This window comes from Grampus griseus (assembly GCF_964374135.1).
Source record: "Grampus griseus genome assembly, chromosome: Y".
NCBI classification, from domain to species: Eukaryota; Metazoa; Chordata; class Mammalia; order Artiodactyla; family Delphinidae; genus Grampus; species Grampus griseus.
The window spans coordinates 6,837,908-6,859,227 of NC_139016.1; the positions used below are offsets into that span (position 1 = coordinate 6,837,908).

The following is a 21,320-nucleotide window of genomic DNA, read 5'->3' on the forward strand; positions in this document are numbered from 1 at the left end:
GTGAAGCCCGGTTCTGTTCACTTGAACTTTCTGGATCTTGGCCTCTTTAGCCACAAAGTGGGAATAACGAAAGGGCTGCTGTGATGGTTAAGTTGTATAATGGACCTAAGGGACTTCATAAAATGTACACTTCCTTTGCGGACTGGCGGGCAAGGAGTGGTTTTATGTAGGCAGGTAGTAAGCCGCCTTGCTGTTCAAGGACGTTAGTGATGAAAACAACTGGTATGTGCCACTCACGACTAAATTCAAAGATTATAGTCAGCAAAATATATTTGTGTTATAAGTAAGAACAGGTGTGTGCGGAAACTTGTGGAAGACGGGAAGAAGCTCGTGAGAAGCTGTCTCTGCGTGGTGAGAGTGGGAAGACTTGGGGAGAGAAAACTTTTAACATTTTATCCTCATGTCAGGATTTCTCAACCTCAGCACTAGTGACACGTGGGACCCGATAATCCTTTCTCATGGGGGGGACGTCTTGTGCATTGTACGAGGTTCGCAGCATCCCTGACCTCTACCCATTCCGTGCCAGGGCCCTTCCCCCCAAGTTGTGACGAGGAATGTCTCCGGACATTGCCCGATGACCTTTGGGGGACAAAATTGCCTGCGGTTGAGAATCACTTAAAATCTCTCCCCTGAACATGTATTACTTATGTAATTCTAATGGCATTTTTAAAAAATAAAATTTACCCAGAGGAGTTGAAAACTTACTTCCGTGCAAAAACCTGCACACAGATGTTTATAGCAGCTTTTATCCATCATTGCCAGAACTTGGATGTCCTTTTGTAGGTGAATGGGTAAATGAACTGTTGCATCTAGACCGTGGAATTATTATTCAGCGCTAAAAAGACATGAGCTCAAGCCAGGAAAAGACACGGAGGAGCCTGAAATGCACATCACTGAGTGAGAGAAGCCAACCTGAAAAGACTACATGCGCTATGATTCCAACTCTGTGACCTTCTGGAAAAGGCCAAACTACAGAGACAGCGAAAAATGAGCGGTTGCCAGGGTTTAGGGGACGGGGAGAGATGAGCAGGCGGAACACAGAGGATTTTTAAGGCAGGGAAACTGTGCTTTATGATACTACAGTGGTGGCCACATGTCATTCATTATAAATTTGTCAAAACCCATAGAGGGTACAACACCAAGAGTGAACCCTAATGTAAACTATGGGCTTCGGGTGAGGATGGTGTGTCCGTACAGGTTCATCGGCTGTAGCAGATGTACCCTCTGGAGGGGGGTGTGGACAGTGGGGGAGGCTGTGCATGTGGGGGTGGCAGGGGGCGTATGGGAACTCTCTGTGCCTTCCCCTCCATTTTGCCGTGAACCTAAAACTCCTCTAAAAACTAAACCTATTAAAAATAATTTTTAAAAAGGAAAAAAATTAAAGATGTCATCTCCGCAGTGATGAGATTATTCTGTTCAGGTTCACGCTTCTGTGATCCATAAAATAAAAGAATTGGGAAGTTTTCGCGAGACTTTGCACTTGGGTTCTGAAAGCACCATCTTAACGCAGCACGGCATTTGCACGAGTGTCCTGAGGGCTCCCCGTGGCAGCTGTGTGTGTGTCCCAGGAACCAGGGACCTGGGCTGAAGTGCACCCCACGCTCCTGCTGCCGCCTCCACTGTGGTCCTTCCCAGGAACGAGGCACAGACCTGCTTCACTTCTGGAATAAAGCGCTTCTGTCGTGTGTTCATGTCTCAAGTCACCCTTAATGATATTTTACGGTTGTCTGTTTTAATTTAGTAATGAGTTGTGAGTGCACACCTTAATACAATGAACATGATTTTGCCCCAGGGCAGGGGTCGGCAGACTCCTGCCTGTAGGCCAACCCCGCCTTCCACCTATTTTTGTAAAGTTTTATTGAAACACGCCCACGCCCATTACCTACTGTCTGTGGCTGCTTGTGAGCTGGGGCACAGTTGAGTACTTGTAACAGGATGGCTGCCGAGTCCAAGATACCTGCTCTTTGGCCCTTTGCAGAAAAAGTGTGCTCACCCCTGCTTTACACTTCTGGAACTTTACCTTCTTGTGTTGTCATATCTCGACGTGTCTCCCAATTTTTAAATTCAATTTCAGGAAAGGGGAGGATAACCAATAGAGTAACCTAACTAGACAAATAATAGAGGCCGCCAAGTACATCCCATCTGGAGTATTCTGGGGCGTTCCTTGTGTTTTTCTGCACACCGTGTGTACTAGCATGCATTTATTGAAATGCCTGCCGTGTGGGCTTTTTGATCAAAGATACAAAACACCATCGTTTTCTTTTATTAAAAAAAGAAGTGTTTGCAGCATTCATGAGCAGGGCACTTGAAAGAACAGGGCAGTTGTATGCGGAATTTTGTACCGGGTGCTGCTGGAGCCATTGTTTTAAGAAGGTTTCTCAAGAAACAGACTCCGAGACTGAGGTGGAGTGGGAAGTTAGCTGGGGTTACAGATCTACTGCAGGGGCATGGGAGCAGGATGGGGCCGGGCATGGAGCTGCCATGCCACCTGGAAAGCCCCTTTTGCCCCATCCCTCCAAGTACCACCCCCTATCCAAGCACTTCTCTCTCTTTTTATTTTTTTGGCCACGTCATGTGGCATGTGGGATCGAGTTCCCCGACCAGGGATCGAACCCATACACCCTACACTGGCAGCGTGGAGTCTTAACCACTGGACCACCAAGGACGTCCCTCCAAGCACTTGTCTCAGCTCCAGTGTGACTGACTTCAAGAACAGAGGCTGTGACTTCTCAGAATTCTGTTCCTAAACCTCCAAGGGTGTCTTAAGTGGGCAGGCGGATGCACCCTCGGTGTGGCAATGCTCAGACTTCCTAAGGAGCCTGGTGGTCTGGTCACTCTGCCATCTGCTCCCAGCAGAGCAGGGTCACTGGGTTGTGTCGTGTTCACGTATGGATCCCTCACGAAAGGCAGGTGCTCTCCTCCAGGTCCAGGAATCGCTCTGTTTCGCTTCCTGTTCTGTGTCGTCTTCACCTGCATAGCGCCCTCCCCAACCTCACTAAGCAGGGAAGAAATACAAGAAATCACAGAAGGTGAGAATGATAAGTGGAACATAATAGGAATACATATCAGTACTGTATAGTAAATGTATATAATGTATCAACATGTGTCAAATATACATACACGTATTCAGAGACAATATGTACTTATGCAAAGTGGGTTTGTTACAGAGTTGAGTGTGGCTTTTTTATCTAGTCTCACACTCAGCCTTTTAATCGGAAAGGTTGTACCATTTACCACCAACTTTTTGTTTTCTGCTTGTGTCGTGCGTTCTGGGGGTTTTTTCCCCCTCCGTTCCTCCACTTTTGCCTAAACTGAGAATTTTGTATGATTTTACTTCACTGTTAGCTTGTTAGCTACACGTCTTTGTTTTGTTTTTGCAGCGTTGCGCTAACGTTTGCAGTATGCGTCTTATCACAGTCTGCATTTGAATGATACTTTACCACCTCATGTATAAGAAGCTTACCGCAGTCTGTTTCTGTTTGCCTTCTATACCTGTTTCTTTGTGCTTCTGTTGCCATACATCTTTCATATATGTTTCAAACGCTACAATACATAGTTATTTTGCATTAAGCATTTATATGTAAAAGAAACTTCAAAATGAGAAGAAAATACTTTTATATTCACCCCAATAGTTACCATTTCTGTCACCGTTCCTTTGCATAAATCCAGATTTCCATCTGAGATAATTCTTCTTAAAGAACTTGCATTAATATTTCCTGTGGTGCAGATCTCCTAGCAGTGAATTCTGTCTGCATTTGTTGTTTGGAAAATTCTTCACTTTCATGTTTTGAAAGATGTTTCATCTGAGTGTAGAATTTTAGACTGACATATTCTTTCAGCCCTTGGAAGGTTTTGTTCCGTTGTCCAGAATAATGCAAGCCAGAAGACAACAAGTTTGTGGGATTTGTTTATCTTTTTCCTCTGGATGTAAATTTTTTTTCCCCTCTGGCTGCTTTGAAGAGTTTCTTTTGTTGCTGACTTTCAGGAAATTGTGCTTTTCTTGGGGTTTTCTCTGGTGTTTATCCTGCGTGGGATTTGTTTAGCTTCTCGGATCTATTTTACCTTTTTCAAACCTAGAATTTTCCAACAGATTTGATCTTGAAATCTTTGCTTTAAATATCACGTTGTCATCTTTAAGAGCTACTGTTTTAGAAATGAGCGCTAAAATGAACACAGTCTACTTTGGGAAACGAAGATAAACATGTGTTTATAGTCTTTGCGTGATTGTAAGTTTCTGTTGCCTCTTTGGACCACAGAGAGTTGGGTTCCCCGGAAAGTTCTCAGACCCCCGCCCTGGTCGTGTGCAGAGTGTGTCCACATCATTGGCTTGTGAATGAGGTTTTTCATCAGTCACTGTCTGGATAACTGCCAGCTTTACGGGCGTGCTGCAATAGGAACCGTTTCCCCGTCGCAAATATAGGTCAGAAACTTTACCAAAACCGTTCTCACGTTTCGTACAGTGATGATCTGTTGACACATTAATGCGCAGGAAAGGAGAGTTGTTGGCACAGCCAAGATTGCCATCTGCAGGTAACAGTACTGAAATGTTACTTACAGATAACACTCAAACTCTACATTTTTTTTAGGCATTGGACAACAAACATTACCATTTAACTATGGAGACTTTTTTAAAATAGTATTTTCAGGGCTACTGATTTTTTTTTTAATTTTTATTTTATTTACTTATTTTTGGCTGTGTTGGGTCTTCATCGCCGCGCGAGGGCTTTTCTCCAGCTGCGGCGAGCAGGGGCTACTCTTCGTTGCGGCGCGCGGGCTTCTTGTTGTGGAGCACAGGCTCTAGGCGCGTGGGCTTCAGTAGTATGGCACACGGGCTCAGTAGTTGTGGCGCACGGGCTTAGTTGCTCTGCGGCATGTGGGATCTTCCCGGACCAGGGCTCGAACCCGTGTCCCCTGCATTGGCAGGCAGATTCTTAACCACCGCGCCACCAGGGAAGCCCGACCATGCAGGCTTTTTCAAAGGAAGATCTTTTAGGATGTTACTTGGTTTTAATTTATAGCTTTCTGTTGTTTTTGTGGTGTATATGCTTATTCTTAAAGAATATTAAAGGTTAGGCCTTTGGAATTTATGCACAAAATTAATATTTATCATTAAGAAAAAAATCCAAGCATTTTTTCTGTGTCAGAACTTTAACAGAGAAGGGATCCCTTTAGTGTTGTCTCTTCGAGTTTACACATAAAAAGAGAAGGGTACACTCTTACCATAGTGGCAAAAAAATAAATAATCCACCTAAATAAAAGGTATTCCAAAAATAGATTTTTTAAAAAAGATGAGATGATAAGAAGTGAGATGTTTAATGCACTGTGACCTTCCACCTCACAGTACCCATTTTCCTAGTTCAGTGAGTGAAAAGAGAAATGAGGATGATGGCCTGATTTTAATTCCCAACGTATAAAGCCTCATCTAGAAGTGTCCTACTTCTTGACACTATTACGATATTAAAAGTAACATTTATTTTTGTAAGCCATTACCAACTTGGCGCACTTGGATTCATTTCCGTCAAGTCCTGTCATCTGTAGATTTCAAGCTTCCAAAGTCTAAAGAAACGCACGTTGGTTTTATATTCTCTTGGAGAACCTACAGTCTTCCAACGGCAGAACCTCCCTTTATTGGACTGTCTAGCAACTGATGTATTCAAAGTCAATCAGAAAGTTGTCTTTAAAATTTCAGCATATTTCTGAAAAGTCGGAAATTTGGGAGAGTTGGGCAAACCATAGCATATTGTACATGGAGTGTCATTATCTAGGTGGATACCTGGGTACATGGAGGAGCCAGATGAGGAAGGTGGTTCACAAAATTTCTGCTGCCTACAGCTCAGAGCCATGAGAAAATCGTAACAGGAGAGAGATAATTTAGTGTATGTGAACCCCTGGTATGACACTGTTAGTGGTGGTTCGTGGATATATCATTGAAAACACATTGTGAGATTCTGGTAGGAAGGATTCTTTCATTGTTTATTAAAAGGATTACATAACTTAAAGCACTTAGAACAGAGCCAGGCAGATAATAGATGCAATTATGTGTAAACTTTTTTTTTTTTTTTTTTGGTGGTATGTGGGCCTCTCACTGTTGTGGCCTCTCCCGTTGCGGAGCACAGGCTCCGGATGCGCAGGCTCAGTGGCCATGGCTCACGGGCCCAGCCGCTCCTCAGCATGTGGGATCTTCCCGGACCGGGGCACAAACCCGTGTCCCCTGCATCGGCAGGCGGACTCTCAACCACTGCGCCACCAGGGAAGCCCTGTGTAAACTATTTGTATTGGTTTTTTTCTTTTCCATTATAGTTTATTACAAGACATTGAATATAGTTCCCTGTACTTTATAGAAAGACTTTGTTGTTTATCTGTTTTATATATAGCAATGTGTATTTGCTAATCGCAAAGTCCTAATTTATCTTCCCCTGAACCCTGCGCCTGCCAAATCCCCTGTGGTAACCGTAAGTTTGTCTTCTACATCTCTGAGTCTGCTTCTGTTTTGTAAATAAGTTCATTTGTATCATAGTTTAGATTCCACATATAAGTGGTATATGATTTTTGTCTTCCTCTGTCTGACTTACTTTACTTTGTATGATAATCTCTAGGTCCATCCATGTTGTTGTAAATAGCATTATTTCATTCTTTTTTATGTATTACTCCATTGTGTGTGTGTGTGTGTGTGTGTGTGTGTGTGTGTGTGTGTGTGTGTACCACATCTTGATCCATTCATCTGTTGATGGACACTTAGGTTGCTTCCATGTCTTGGCTATTGTAAATAGTGCTGCTATGAACATTGGGTTGCATTTATGTTTTTGAATTAGCATTTTCTGCAGATACACGCCCAGGAGTAGGATTGCTGGATCATGTGGTAACTCTATTTTTAGTTTTTTAAGGAATCTTCGTATGTTTTCCGTAGTGGCCATACCAATTTACATTCCCACCAACAGTGTAGGGGCGGGGGGGGGTTCCCTTTTCTCCACACCCTTGCCAGCATTCATTATTTGTAGACATTTTAATGATGGCCATCCTGATCTGTGTGAGGTGATACCTCATTATAGTTTTGATTTGAATTTGTCTAATAATTAGCAGTGTTGAGCATCTTTTCACGTGCTTTATTGGCCATATATATTTCTTATTTGGAGAAATGTCTCTTTAGTTCTTCTGCCCATTTTTTGTTGGAGTTGTGTTTTTTTTTTATTGAGTTGTATGAGCTGTTTGTATATTTTGGAAATTAAGCCCTTGCCAGTCTCATCATTTGCAGATATTTTCTCCCAGCCCATAGGTTGTCTTTTTGTTTTGTTTATGGTTTCCTTTGCTGTGAAAAAGCTTATAAGTTTGAATAGGTCCTATTTGTTTATTTTGGTTTTATTTCTGTTGCCTTGGGAGACTGACCTAAGGCAACACTGGTATGATTTATGTTAGAGAATTTTTTGCCTATGCTCTCTTTTAGGAGTTTTATGGTATCACGTTTTATATTTATAAGCCTTTAAGGCATTTTGAGTTTATTTTTGTATATGGTGTGATGGTATGTTCTAACTTGCTTGATTTACATGTGTCTGTCCAGCTTTCCCAGCACTACTTGCTGAAGAGACTGTCTTATCTCCATTGTATATTCTTGCCACTTTTGTCGAAGATTAATTGACCGTAGCTGTGTGGGTTTATTTCTGGGCTCTCAGTTCTGTTCTGTTGATCTGTATGTCTGTTTTTGTATCAATACCACACTGTTTTGATTACTGTAGCTTTGTAGTAGTATTGCCTAAAGGCTGGGAGGCTTCTGCCTCCTCCTTTGTTTTTGTTTTTCCTCAGGATTGCTTTGGCAATTCTCCGTCTTTTATGGTTTCATATAAATGTTTGGATTATGTGTTCTACTTCTGTGAGAAATGTCATGGGTACTTTTATAGGGATCACATTAAATCTGTAGATTGCTTTGGGTAGTATTCTGTAGTATTGCTTTGGGTAGTAATCCATAGTATTGCTTTGGGTAATCTGTAGTATTGCCATTTTAACAATATTAATTCTTCCAGTCCAAGAGCATGGGATGTCTTTCCATTTCTCAGAATCATCTTCAATTTCCTGTATCAGTGTTTTATAGTTCTCAGCATATAAGTCTTTCCCCTACTTGATGAGGTGTATTCCTAAATATTTTTTTGAAGCGATTTAAAAGGGATTGTTTATTGTTTTTTTGGTTTCTTTTTTTTTTTACTTTCCCTTTCTGATATTTCATTGTCAGTGTAAAGAAGTGCAACAGATTTCTGTATGTCAATCTTGTATCCTGCTACCTTGATGAATTCGTTTATCAGTTCTAGTAGTTTTTGCCTGGAGTCTTTAGGGTTTTCTATATATAATATCATGTCATCTGCATATAAGAATTTAATCTCTTCCCTTGCAATTTGGATACCTTTTATTTCTTTTTCTTGTCTCATTGCTGTGGCTAGGACTTCCAGTACTATGTTGAATAGATGTGGTAGAGTCGGCATCCTTGTTACAGATATTAGCAGAAAGACTTTCAGCTTTTCACCACTGAGTATTATGTTGGCTGTGGGTTTGTCATAAATAGCTTTTATTATGTTGATATGTTCCCTCTGTACCCACTTTGGTAAGGGTATTTATCATGAATGGATGTTGAATTTTGTCAGATGCTTATTCTGCATCTATAGAGATGACCATGTGGTTTTTTTCTTTTCTTGATGTGGTGTATCACATTGATTGATTTGTATATGTTGAACCATCCTTGTGACCCTGGAATGAATCCAACTTGATTATGGTGTATGATTTTTTTTATGTGTTGTTGAATTCGGTTTGCTAATATTTTGTTGAGAATTTTTGCATCCATATTCATTGAAGATATTGGCCTGTAATTTTCTTTTTTGGTAGTGTCTTTGTCTGGTTTTGGTATCAGGGTGATGGTGACTTCATAGAATGTCTTCGGGAGTGTTTCTTCCTCTTCACCCTCCTGGAAGAGTTTGAAAAAGGTTGCTATAAGTTTTTCGTTGTTTGTTTGGTAGAATTCCCCAGTGAAGCCATTCGGTCCTGGAATTTGTTTGCAGGAAACTTTTTTAAAATTATAGATTCTATTTCACTTCTGGTGACCGGTCTGTAAAAATATCTATCTCTTCTTGATTTAGTTTTGGTGGGCTGTATGTTTCTAGAGACTTGTCCATTTCTTTTAGGTTGTCCAGTTTGTTGGCATGTAATTGTTCATAGTGTTCTCTTGTGGTTTTTTAAAATTTCTGCAATATCAGATGTTATTTCTCCTCTCTCATTTCTTATTTTGTTTATTTGGGTCCTCTCTTTTTTCTTCTTGGTGAGCCTGGCCAGAGGTTTGTTGATTTTTGTTTACCCTTTCAAAAAACCAGTTTTTGGTTTTATTGAGTTTTTCCATTGTTTTATAAAACTCTAGTTTATTTATTTCCTCTCTGATCTTTATTATTTCCTTCTTTCTGCTGACTTCAGGTTTTGTTTGTTCTTCTTTTTCTAATTCTTTAGGTGGTAGGTCAGGTTGCTTATCTGACATTTTTTCCTTACTTTTTGAGGAAGGCGTGTATTGCTATGAACTTCCCTCTTAGGATTTCTTTTGCAGCATCCCAAAGATTTTGTATGGTGGTGTTTTTGTTGTCATTTGTCACAAGGTATTTTTTAATTTCCTCTTTGATTTCATCGTTGACCCATTGGTTTTTTTAGTAGCGTGTTTAGTCTCCATGTAATCGTTTTTTCCTCATTTCTGTTTCTGTGGTTCAATTCTAGTTTCATGCTGTTGTGGTCAGAAAAGATGCTTGAAATAATTTCTGTTCACCTTAAATTTCTTGAGGCTTGTTTTGTGTCCTAGTATGTGGTCTGTCCTGGAGAATGTTCCACGTGAACTTGAAAAGAATGTGTATTCTGGGGCTTTTTTGGATTTAATGTCCTGAAAATATCCATTTTTGTCTAATTGTTCTATTGCGTCATTTAGGATCCCTGTTGCCTTATTGATTTTCTGTCTGGAAGATCTGTCCATGGATATCACTGGGGTGTTAAAGTCTCCCACTGTTACTGTATTCCCATCAGTTCCTCCCTTTACGTCTGCTAGTATTTGTTTGATGTATTTAGGTGCTCCTTTTTATTGTTTTTCAGTAACTTTAACCCAGGGTTACCAATCCTATTGAACGTGGAAAATTGGATCACAGAGCTGTTTTTCATGTGGTGATACTAAACACATACTAACCATCTGGGAAACATCATTGTGAAGAACATGCTTTGGGAAACTCTCTCCTGCTTCTTTGAAAGCTCCGTTTGCTTGGCTTCCAAGTCCCTGTGGTTCTAGGCTTTCCTGGCAGCAGCCGTGCTTGACATTGTCCCATTCTGTGGATGATGATGGAGAGGCGATTGCTGAAAAGGCCTGCTGCCCCGGGTATCTTTCCCACCTGTCCTTCATGGTGTGTCAGATTCTGAGGGTCAGGAATGCTGTGGTGACTTAGCAGGGTGGTTCTGGTAGAGGTCTCTTTGAAGTTGCTGTCAAGACATCAACCGGAGCTGCAGGGACTTGATGGTCTGATAGGTACTGGATGATGCAGTGCGATGGTGGCTCTCATGTGGCTGGCATGTGGTGTTGGCTGCTGGCCGCAGGCCTCAGTTCTGCTCCGTGCTGACCTCTCCACCAGCAGTTAAAGGAGTTTAATTGTACACATTTGATTCATTTTTATCAGGAGATACAATCAATATGTATATAGTTAAGCATTTCATTTATGATCAATAAAAATGTAGGTTTATCCTGAATTTTCACTGAGTGAGCCATATGGATTATTTGTTTTGTTCCACAGATTTGGGCAACCAAGAAGGAAGCATTATGACAACCTATGAAAATATCCCCTAGATAATTCTTTTTGAATCTAAGCCCTGTGTGAAACTGTTACTTCACCTTCTAATATTTCTCCGTAAGAATCAGGCAGAAGTCATAAAGAGATGAACTTAGTCTAAAATCTCTTCTGTTAAAAAGTTTCTTGGCATTATTGGCATTTGGGGGCTGATGAGTCTTCCGTGCAGGGAGGCTGTTCTGTGCGTTGTAGATGCTGAGCGCTATTGCTGGTCTCTACCCACTAGGCGCCAGTACCTCCCCTCCTCCACTTGTGACAACCGAGAGATGTCTCCAGACATTGTCTGATATCCTGCAGTCCCCTGGGGCAGAGAGCACAGCCATCCCTGGTTGAAAACCACTGTGTAAAATAGGACACACCATGATAGTTCCATGCTGCTATTAGGGGTTGCATACGTGGATCATATCAGATATCAGTGTGAGAAGGTACCTGGGTAGCCAGAGTCACCTCAAGGGGTCCTGGGAAGCCAGAAGTGCAGGCAATTCCCAACTCAAAACTTTGGAGCTGAACTACCTCAGGGGAGGGAGAAGGATTTAGAATGATAGCCAGGGCTGCAGGCAAAACAAAACCAATCCAGCGCCTCTGGTTGCCCTGATAGACTTGGCAACGCTTCTGAATGGAAGAGTAATTTGGTTTGCCCCAAGGAGAGCGACACTGCACTATTCCTCGTCTCTGGCAAAATGATGTAGAACAATACATACCCAAGGGATGGGAAACGGGGGCGCAAACACATTCCTGGACATCAGTGTTCCTAACAGCAGTATTCACAGTAGCCAAATGCCCGTCAGCTGGTGGATGGAAAGGTAAACAAAAGGTAGTCCATGCGTTCAGCAGAATAGTACTCAGCCGCACAGAGGAATGAAGTACTGATACCTGCTGCATTGTGGATGAACCTGGGAGACATTATGCTAAGCGAAAGAAGCCGGACACAGAGAAGGTGTTGTATGGTTCCATTTATGTGAAATGTCCAAAACAGGCAAATCTGCAGAGACAGAAAGCAGGCTGGTGGTTGCCTGGGCGGGGGGAGGGGGAGGGGGATTGAGGACTGACTACTTAATGGGCCCAAGGTTTCCTTTTGGGGTAATGTAGATGTTTTGAGACTTGACATAGGGGATGATTGCACAGCATTGTGAATATACTAAAGGCTTTACGCCTCCTGTGTGGGAGGACTATTAGTCATTGTCTACACCATTCCATGCCAAGAACTGACGGCAACCAGAAAATGAGGCCTTTTTATATTTATTACTACCTTTGAGAGTAAAGAATATATTGCATTTGTTAAAATCATTTGCGTTTCAGACTTCCCTAGCGGTCCAGTGGTTAAGACTTTGCCTTCCAATGCAGGGGGTGAGGGTTCGATCCCTAGTCAGGGAGCTGAGATCCCTCGTGCCTCACAGCCAAAAACCAAAACATAAAACAGAAGCAATATTGTAACAAATTCAGTAAAGACTTAAAAAAGGTGGGGGTGGGGGGACTTCCCTGGTGGTCCAGTGGCTAAGACTCCGTGCTCCCAACGCAGGGGGCCTGGGTTCGATCCCTGGTCAGGGAACTAGATCCCACATGCTGCAACTAAGAGTTCGCATGCCGCGACTAAAGATTCTGCATGCTGCAACAAAGATCCTGCACACCGCAGCGAAGATCCCATGTGCCACAACTAAGACCTGGCGCAGCCAAATAAATATTTTTTTAAAAATCATTTGCGTTTCACACAGATCTTTTTCAGCACGTAAATTTTTGCCAGCACTGTTTTTTGTTTTTGTTTTTCTGGTACGCGGGCCTCTCACTGTCGTGGCCTCTCCCGTTGCGGAGCACAGGCTCCGGTCACGCAGGCTCAGCGACCATGGCTCACGGGCCCAGCTGCTCCGCGGCATGTGGGATCCTCCCGGACCGGGGCAGGAACCCGCGTCCCCTGCATCGGCAGGCGGACTCTCAACCACTGCGCCACCGGGGAAGCCCCGCCAGCACTGTTTATTGATAGTGGTTCTATTTAGGTGTTAATAATGGGAAAATCAGGACTGACCAGGGATTGGAAGTTCAGGATTCTCACTTTAACTTATTATTTCTAGTAACGAACTAATTAATTTTGACATGTTGCATAACCAGAATGTTATTAACCAGTCATATTTCACATTTTTTGTGTTTATAACACACAGACGATGTTAATTACATGTACTGAATTTAACAACTTATATCAAAGATAACCTTCAATTTGTGAGTTACCATCTGTTTTGGGCCAGAGAATAGGAATTTGATACTAAAGCTTTTTCCTGAACAGCTTGTAATGAGAGCTGTTTATATATTAATTACTTAATTGAATTGTTACGGATTTTAATGTTTTAATTTTCAAGCAGTTTGGGGCTTATTGTGGTGACATCTGCTTATATTTTGATACTTTATGGTGTTTAGCAGTTTCATCATAAGGCTCTTGGGTTTACAGCCCAATCCCGAAAAGAATTTGCTGTCTGCTTCAGGTTTGCTGTAAGGAGTATCGTCCTATTTCATCTCCACTGCCGAGTTTTTTTCATAATGAAATGTATTTTTATTTTATAAGCAAACTCAGTATTCCCTAGTGCCTTCTTCAGTCTGGTGCCCTTTAATTTCTATTCAACGAGCTATAGAGGAATTTTGTTTAAATCTTATTATTTTCCTTCAGTGGTAGATTTTTTCAGTTGTCCTGGTTTTATCTTATAGATCCGTATGTGGTTTAAAAAGGTACTGTAATGAAACTTAAGGGCCTATGAACCTGCTTGTAGAATCCTTTTAGTCTCCTTTCTTTGAACAGTGTAACTATAAACGTGACTCAGTGGGAGTAATTTACTTGAATTTCCTTAAAACATTTCAAGAGGTTCTGTATACATTCACTAATAAGAAACACCTTCATTCATAGCCTCACTTATGGATTTGAATTATATTAAACCTGGCGCCTTTTTATTATCACTTAAGACTATCGACCAAGAATTTAGAGAAAACAGCAGGCATTTAATTTCCTTAGTTCTTGAGCTTGTAGATAATTTCAGCCCTGTAGGAGACTGGATTCACTCACAACTGAAGAGAATTTATGAGGAAGAAGGTAAATATTATTAAGTAGATCCTGGTTGACTGCTTACTGTTTATACTGACTGAAAAGTAAAAATGAGTTTTCGATATGAAGGATTATCATATGACATATACCCCTGGCTTCTTCAGAAATCCATGCAGGTGGAACCCCTGTGAAACGGAAACGTAGGAAAACAATAATGTAAAAGTTGAGAGTCAGTGCTTGCTTTCGCTTTATTTTAGGGAAGCCAAAAAAGGAAAAAAAGATTCTGACGTTTCTGTGTTTTTTTGAGCACATAAAAGAGTGGATATCTGCACACAAACATGCGTGCCGTGATTATTGTAAACATGTGACCAGGCAATGTCTGTATTGTCAGAAAAGATGTCTGGAGCATCTTTTCTTCTCTTAAGGGTGTGTACAGTTTAATTTATTGGTTGTATGTGATACGGTCCCTAAAACAAAGATATTTCAAGTGGGCATTAATTATCATTGAATGATAGCAGGAACAGTATCTGAGCTAAAATCAATTTTATTTACTTTGAGACGTTTTCCTTACAAATCTCTACATGTACCATAATACTGACTGGCCGTTTTAATTTCTCCTTTTTCACACTGCAAATAAAACTGCATAGTTTGTGTTAAAGTTTTAGGACAGAGATTATGAAACAGTAAAATGTGTTAAGTTTGAGTTGGGATGAAAAAGAAAAACAAGAATAGGACAGGTCAAAGGTGAGCAATTCCCGAAGAATTTTAAGGTGTTTTTTGTTGTTACTGTTGTTGTTGTTTTTCAAATCTCTCTGTTTCTCACCAGGCAGGTCCCAGCAGACACTTGGCGTTTTATATGATCGGATGCTGGGGAGCCCACTGGTTCACAGGTCTACACATGAAGTCAGCCTAAAGGTAAACGCCTGCCTTTGATCTTTGTCTTTTACCTGAAATTCGTTTGAAGCAGAGCTGCGTTTTGCCAAAACTGAACACCTTCTGTTTTAAAATGCTTTCTTGAGACGGAGTCTGAGGTCTTTCTCCTTGCTGAAGTTGAAGATAGTAGATAGAGCATCATTAAATAATGATGGGTTCTTTAGTCCATTCTACATAACAGATTGGCCTTTTATTGCCTTCTAAGAATTGTGGATGCTGAACCAGCCATTATAAACTTTTCTGGGTCTTACCGGAAGCAGATGACACTTTCTAAAATCATTCCCTCTTGTCAACACGGTGAATTAAAATTAAGCTGCAAAATTAATTACAATTGGGCACACAAGTCTGGATCTTAGTTGGCCCCTGTATCTTAATGCTATGGTTTATTAGTTTCTTAATATGATTTGTGTCTGTCTGCAAATTGATTTACTACTTAACCTTGAAACTTCTTAGAAAAACGTGTAGCTTACTATTTATAGATCTCATGAGAGGATAAGGTACCCAGAAGAGCTAACCGAACAGTCGTAGCTGCACAGGCATCAGGTGTTGAAGCCCAGGGAGTTTCAGTGGTTGTCGGGACTTCACACTTGCATTACGGGGGGCATGGGTTTGATCCCTGGTTGGGGAACTAAGATCCTGCAAGCCGCACGGCCAGAAAAAACAATCAGGAGTTGAAGCCACATCCCAAACTGAAACTGATGGCTCCCTCCCCGTCCGCTACCAAGAAAAAGCGCTGTTATCTGTTGGTAGATGGGATTCTAGGGTTTGCTTTTATCATTTACTGTTTTGTGTTTTCTGGTTCTTCCTTTAATTTTTTTAAATTAAAAAACTGATAGAACTTTTGTACTTCTAAAAACATCAAGATGGAAATTTGGGGGAGATTTTTGCTTTATTGTTTTAAAGGAACCAATCAGAACTAAAATGATAGACCCACATTTAATCAAAGTAAGAATCTTAGAGGGGTGAGGTAGGGAGGGTGGGAGGGGGACGCAAGAGGGAGGAGCTATGGGGATATATGTATATGTATAGCTGATTCACTTTGTTATAAAGCAGAAACCAACACACCATTGTAAAGCTATTATACTCCAGTAAAGATGTTAAAAAAAAATCTTGTTGATGTATTTTTGTTTAAAGCCAAATACATAACAAGGTAAATATGTACAATTGACCCTTGACTGGGTTTGAACTTCACAGGTCCACTTATACATGGATTTTTTTCAATAAACCATAGACTACTGTATACAGTCCATGGTTGAATCCACAGATGAGGAATCTTGGACACAGAGGCCCAACTGTCAAGTTATAAGTGGGTTTTCAACTGCACAGGGGCCAGTCCCCTTAACCCTAAAGGTTCAACTGTATTAGAATTTCAGTATTTTACTTAAATATTTAAAAAGCGTAGTTTGTTTTAAAAAATTATAAAAGGTTAATTGAGTCTGTGACATCAGATGTTGACATCCATGTTGTAACATGAATCCTTTTTATGGCCAAATAATATTCCATTGTATGGACGTACCACATTGTGTTTATCCATTCATCAGTTGACGGACATTTGAGGTGTATTTCCTTTTATTGAGTGGTTATGAATCATGCTGCCGTGAACGTTCGTGTACCAGTTTTGTGTGGATGTATACCTTCATGCCTCTTGGGTATATACCTGGCAGTAGAATTGCTAGGTTGTTACGGTAACTCTGTTTAACATTCTGAAGAACCGTCTAACTTTTCCACAGTGGCTACACCATCAGTCAGTATGTTTTGAAATGCAGTTGAACCATATTTTAAATGTCAGAGGGAAGAGGAGAGAGGGGAGGCCTGTTGCTCATGAGTGTTTCGATTGTGTATTAATTCAGTATTTAGGGAACGTAAGCTTTGCTTGGATTGAATTGAATTGAGCACACGCTGACTTCCTGCTGTGGGTGAGGCATTGGTGCTTAGCTTTATAGATGACTCTGGACATTTTTGTAGCCTTTATTTAGCTCCTTGTACAGTTTATACGTGCAGATGGTCATTTGGGACCGTGCTGGGAAATGACACACTGTTGCTTACCTACCACAGTACCCACGGTGCATCCACGAGCTGGGGAGTCATCTGTGTAAAAACCACATGCCCTTCCTCTCTGTGTTGGGTGCTGTGCGTCAGAAAGTGAGGGCTCATATCTGTTCCCCTTAGACTTCCCTAGTTTCAGCAGGTGCCTCCTTTGAAAGCCATTCGCAGCAGACCATGGCTGTGGTGTTTTCTTGGCTGTCCATTTCACAGTGGTTGGTGTGTTCACCAGGAACATCCACATTTCGGGGCATCACCTTCAGGTTCTCAGACAGGAAGATTTCAGGCTGGGAAGCGGTGAGGCAGGTGTGCTCTAATGTGGAAAGGGGAAAATCTTCAGGAGAGCAAGGTTGGCAGACCTTTTCTGTCCAGGGCTCGAGAGTAGATAGTTGAGGCTTTGTGGGCCAGTGGTCTGTGCTGCGGCCGCTCAGTCCTGCCCTTGTCGTGTGAGAGCGGCTACCGATCTTACGCAGATGAACAAGTGTGGCTGAGCGCCAACAAAACTTCACTGATGGCCACTGGAATTTGAATGTCATATCAGTTTCATGGGTGGCAAAATAGCATTGTTTTGATTTCCTTTTCAACCATTTAAAAATGTAAAAGCTATCGATAGGTCACAGTCTTTGCAGAATGCAGCTGCAGGTGGGAATTGGCCTGTGGGCCACAGTGAGCCCACCTCGACCTAGAGAAACACACCTGTGTTATTTCTCCCTCTTCTGACTGCAGCCTTTGAGTTGGAGGACATCCGAGGTGCAACTGTGCAAGGTCTGTGGCGTGCTTAGGCCAGCATCCAAGTTGTGGTTCCTCGACGAAAGCACTGCAGATTCTCAGGGAATCGAGACTTGTAGGAATCTGAGGGCCTTCCATGTGAAGGGCGGCTCTGGACTTGTGTAACCGCCGCTGCTCAGATGTTCTCAGCCCTAGGCAGTTCCCCGCCCCTCCCCAGGGGACATTTGATCACGTCTGGAGATGTTTTTCAGGGAGATAGCTTCTGGCATCGACTGGGTGGAGACCAGGGGTGCTGCTCTGCAGTGCACAGGGCAGCCCATCCCAGAGATTTCTGCGCTCCCCGAAGTCCGGAGTACTGAGAGTGACGAACCCGATTCACTGCTACTGTCCCTGCTGTATTTTGTGTTCTAATCTGAACGGTTCTGTGGCTGTGGAAATTTAAGATGGCGAGCACTTGACTACAAGACTGAGTTCCTGCGTTTGCCGACATAACATGAGACTCATTGAACTCTCAGCAGATGCTTGGGTTCACGATGCTTTAAGTATTTTTCTTTTAAAACTTTTGTTGTTGTTGTCATTCATTTAAATTTAAGCATCAAAATACGCTTTAACACCAAGATTTTTGAGACGCAGGCAGGCTACCTCAAAGGGCAAGGCATCGCCCGCCTTAACATCTACGGAGAAAACCACAGGGTTTATTTTTCAGAACTCTGGAGGTCACCTTATATGAGTAAATGACCTCACTTACGACTCCACCTACTGCAGAAAAGGGAATCATCAGGGCCCAAATAAATCCTGCGTTATGTGGGTGAAAATCACAGCGTCTTAGAGGTTTCATAACCAGCCTGTACATATTGCTGAAATTTGTCTGAGGGCCTAGTGCACATGGTAAACAATCCGATTGCCGCCTCTCAGTCTTAGAGATAATTAAAATCTGTACGTTAATTTACAGATTAATCGGAAGCGTTAGCTTACAAGACCCAAGTCATTAGAAAAAGAAGACAGACTACTCTTATGTGGAAGCAGCGGCTGTCTGTGTCTCCCAAGGCACTTTGCTTTGAAATCTTGGGTACCTGAACTGGCATTTCACTGTGTAGGGGAGAAGACTGAAACGATAACTGTGCGATTGGTCTTACATGCATCGTCTGGCTCCGTGATGCAGACTTTCTTAGCAGGGGTTTGCTGTTACTGGGTGGGACATTTTTTAGGAAGGCTTCCTTCTGGGTCTGCCTCCCGATCAGGCAGAGAAGTGGAGGGTGGGGAGGGTTTGCGGCTCAGAGGGTTTGCGAGAGGACCCGGGGGCCGCTCTGGAGATGCGCACGTGGTCTTGGCGGTAACTCCAGGACGGGACGCCTCTCTTGTCACGTCAGCATCCTTCATGGCTCTGCACACAGGGTTGGGATGCAAGGCCCCAGCCAGCCGTTAATTAACCCAGAAGGGCAGCCAGGCACAGAAAGGACCCTCTCTGAATGCCTCACGCAGGGGATGTTTTGGATTTTGTGAAGCGCCGCATTATTTTCGTAACCCGAGAAGACTCCCTTCTCTCTGCTCTCTCGACCCTGCGGCTTTATTTCCTACTCAGCTGGGTTGCTCTCATAGTGATGATTTCTGAAGACGCTGCCAGCTTTTAATGACATTTTAATGAACATGAAAACAGTTCACGTTCATAGGAGAGAATTTGGAAGCTACAGAAAGGCACGCACACACACACAGATAAAATTCCAGCGTGATCGCACCCTGGAGAGATGGGTGTATTTTATTATCTTTTTTATATTTTAGAGGGTATCTTTTGTGTGCGTGTACAAAATGAAATTTAGCGACATGCACGTTCCATCCTGAAACCTATTTTTTTCATGTATCGCCGTATCATGGACATTTTCTCCCATCGTGAAAATCCTTTTGAGGACTGCTTCTTACGACACTAGTGCATTCTTATATTTAAATGGCAATTCCACTGCTAGGCCTGTGAACTCTGATAATAAAATGATAGTTCTTTGATTATATTTATAATTTTGGACCATTTGACTCCCAAGTAAGTAAATATAACTGTAAAATGAGTGAAAAATCTTACCTTTGGGGGGATTTTTCTTTTCTTACCATAAAATAATAGACATACTCATTGGTGAATGAAGATATGTCTATTAAAAAAAAAAACCACTGTTAACATTTTCCTGTTCCCCGCCCTATCTTTTCTATGTATGTATTCTCCTGTAATCGGGGTCCGACTGTAAGTGCCTTAATTTATTGAATCTCACTCATGCTGTCATCGGACAACAAAACAGCTTTCGGTCCTTCCAGTGGCTACGTATCGGCTTCGTTACAGTTATGCCGGAAGAACAGGTATATGCAGCGTATAAAACAAGCCCGCTTCATCTCCACAAGAAGCTGGATCCCCGTCAAGATTGTACAGAAGAATTTATATGTAAATGCTGGTGCGTAAATTAAAACTCATCTTAAACTGACCACCGGGAAACTCAGTTTCCGTTTGAAGAGAGAAAAACATTATGGATAAAGCGAGCAGGGAGGTAAGACCCAGTGCGTTCCAGTCAGCAGAGAATTTGTGAAATGCGGAGAGAAGGAAAGTGCCTTGTTACGATGAGGTCATTTCTAGCAGATTTTCCAGCTGCTCTGGCTCTCGGTCCTCAGTCTGCATGGAATCGAGTCCCAAAGCACCCTGGGCCTCGTCCAGAAGATTACTTTAAGAGATGGATTCTTCCAGCGTGAAAGCCAGCAGACTAACAGCGGAGACAAGACATGAGACAAAGTTTCTTCCGTCCCTGCTTTAAAGGATTTTAAGAGAACATTTCATAATGGGACAGATTGCTAAAAGAGAAACTTCTGCCACCAGTGATACCAGCCGAGCACCACGGCCCCCGCCCTGTAATCGCTGTGCGCTTAATTCACTGTTTCCGAACCAGCCTCCCCTCCTGTTGGCAGGGAACGCGCTTGCCCTCTCTGTCTTCCTCTAGCAGAGCCAGCTCTCAAGGAGCTCTCCTGTGATTATAGCCTTTAAGATAATTAAAGAGCAGTGAAGATTTTGTTGTTTGGGGGCAGTGCTCTCCCTTCCCAGAGCACGAGAGCATATTAAATACTGTAAGTGCATACTCAGTACAACGAAACCCTCAGACACCATTTCTCCTGCAACTGAATTACTTTGTGAACTGGACTGTGAGTCATAGAAGTTTTTGCCACCTTGAAATTAGATCGTGAAAAGGAGAAATACTATAAGTAATAATGATAAATAAGCTTCCCTTTAGCTTCCTGATGGATTTAACCCCGAATTAGTACTTATGTTGGAATACTCATCTTCAGTGGGGCAACTCCAGGGATGTCATCCGTCCGCACTAATTTTTCCTCCTTCCGTAAGCAGAACAGCGAGGGAACGTGTAGCTTTACCTCGCGGTGAGGGCGGTCATTTCTTTTTCGCACACTCACAACGCCAAAGACCTCAAATCAACCTGACTGGAGGTGCCTCGAATCAAAACCGGGTCAGGCAAGAGAATAAACACAATTGCAGTAATTAAGAACCCTTTTTAATTTTTTTCCTTCTTTTGGAGGCCGAGGACGATCTGCCGGTGCTGAAAAAGCTCTCCTTTATTCTAGAGCTGGGGAGGTTGGAAGGCATCCACGGGAGTCGTCAGGACTTGAGCTGGCCACGGCCGGCTCCGGAAGCCGGCGAGGTGCTGCAGTGAGACCTGGCCCTCCGGGTCTCCGTGGTGGGAGTGCCGGGCCGGGAGTGGAGGGCGGCGAGG

General features: G+C 42.4%; 1 protein-coding gene across 2 annotated transcripts in view; it reads left to right on the forward strand.

Moving 5' to 3' along the window:
- LOC309817719 (F-box-like/WD repeat-containing protein TBL1X) overlaps nucleotides 1-21,320 on the forward strand; it is a 229,857-nt gene that overhangs the window by 145,954 nt on the left and 62,583 nt on the right. For both annotated transcript variants that reach the window (XM_082646983.1, XM_082646984.1), the window contains exon 3: nucleotides 14,690-14,778. The gene's annotated coding sequence lies outside the window, so the exon portion shown is untranslated. The remainder of the gene's footprint in view (nucleotides 1-14,689; nucleotides 14,779-21,320) is intronic.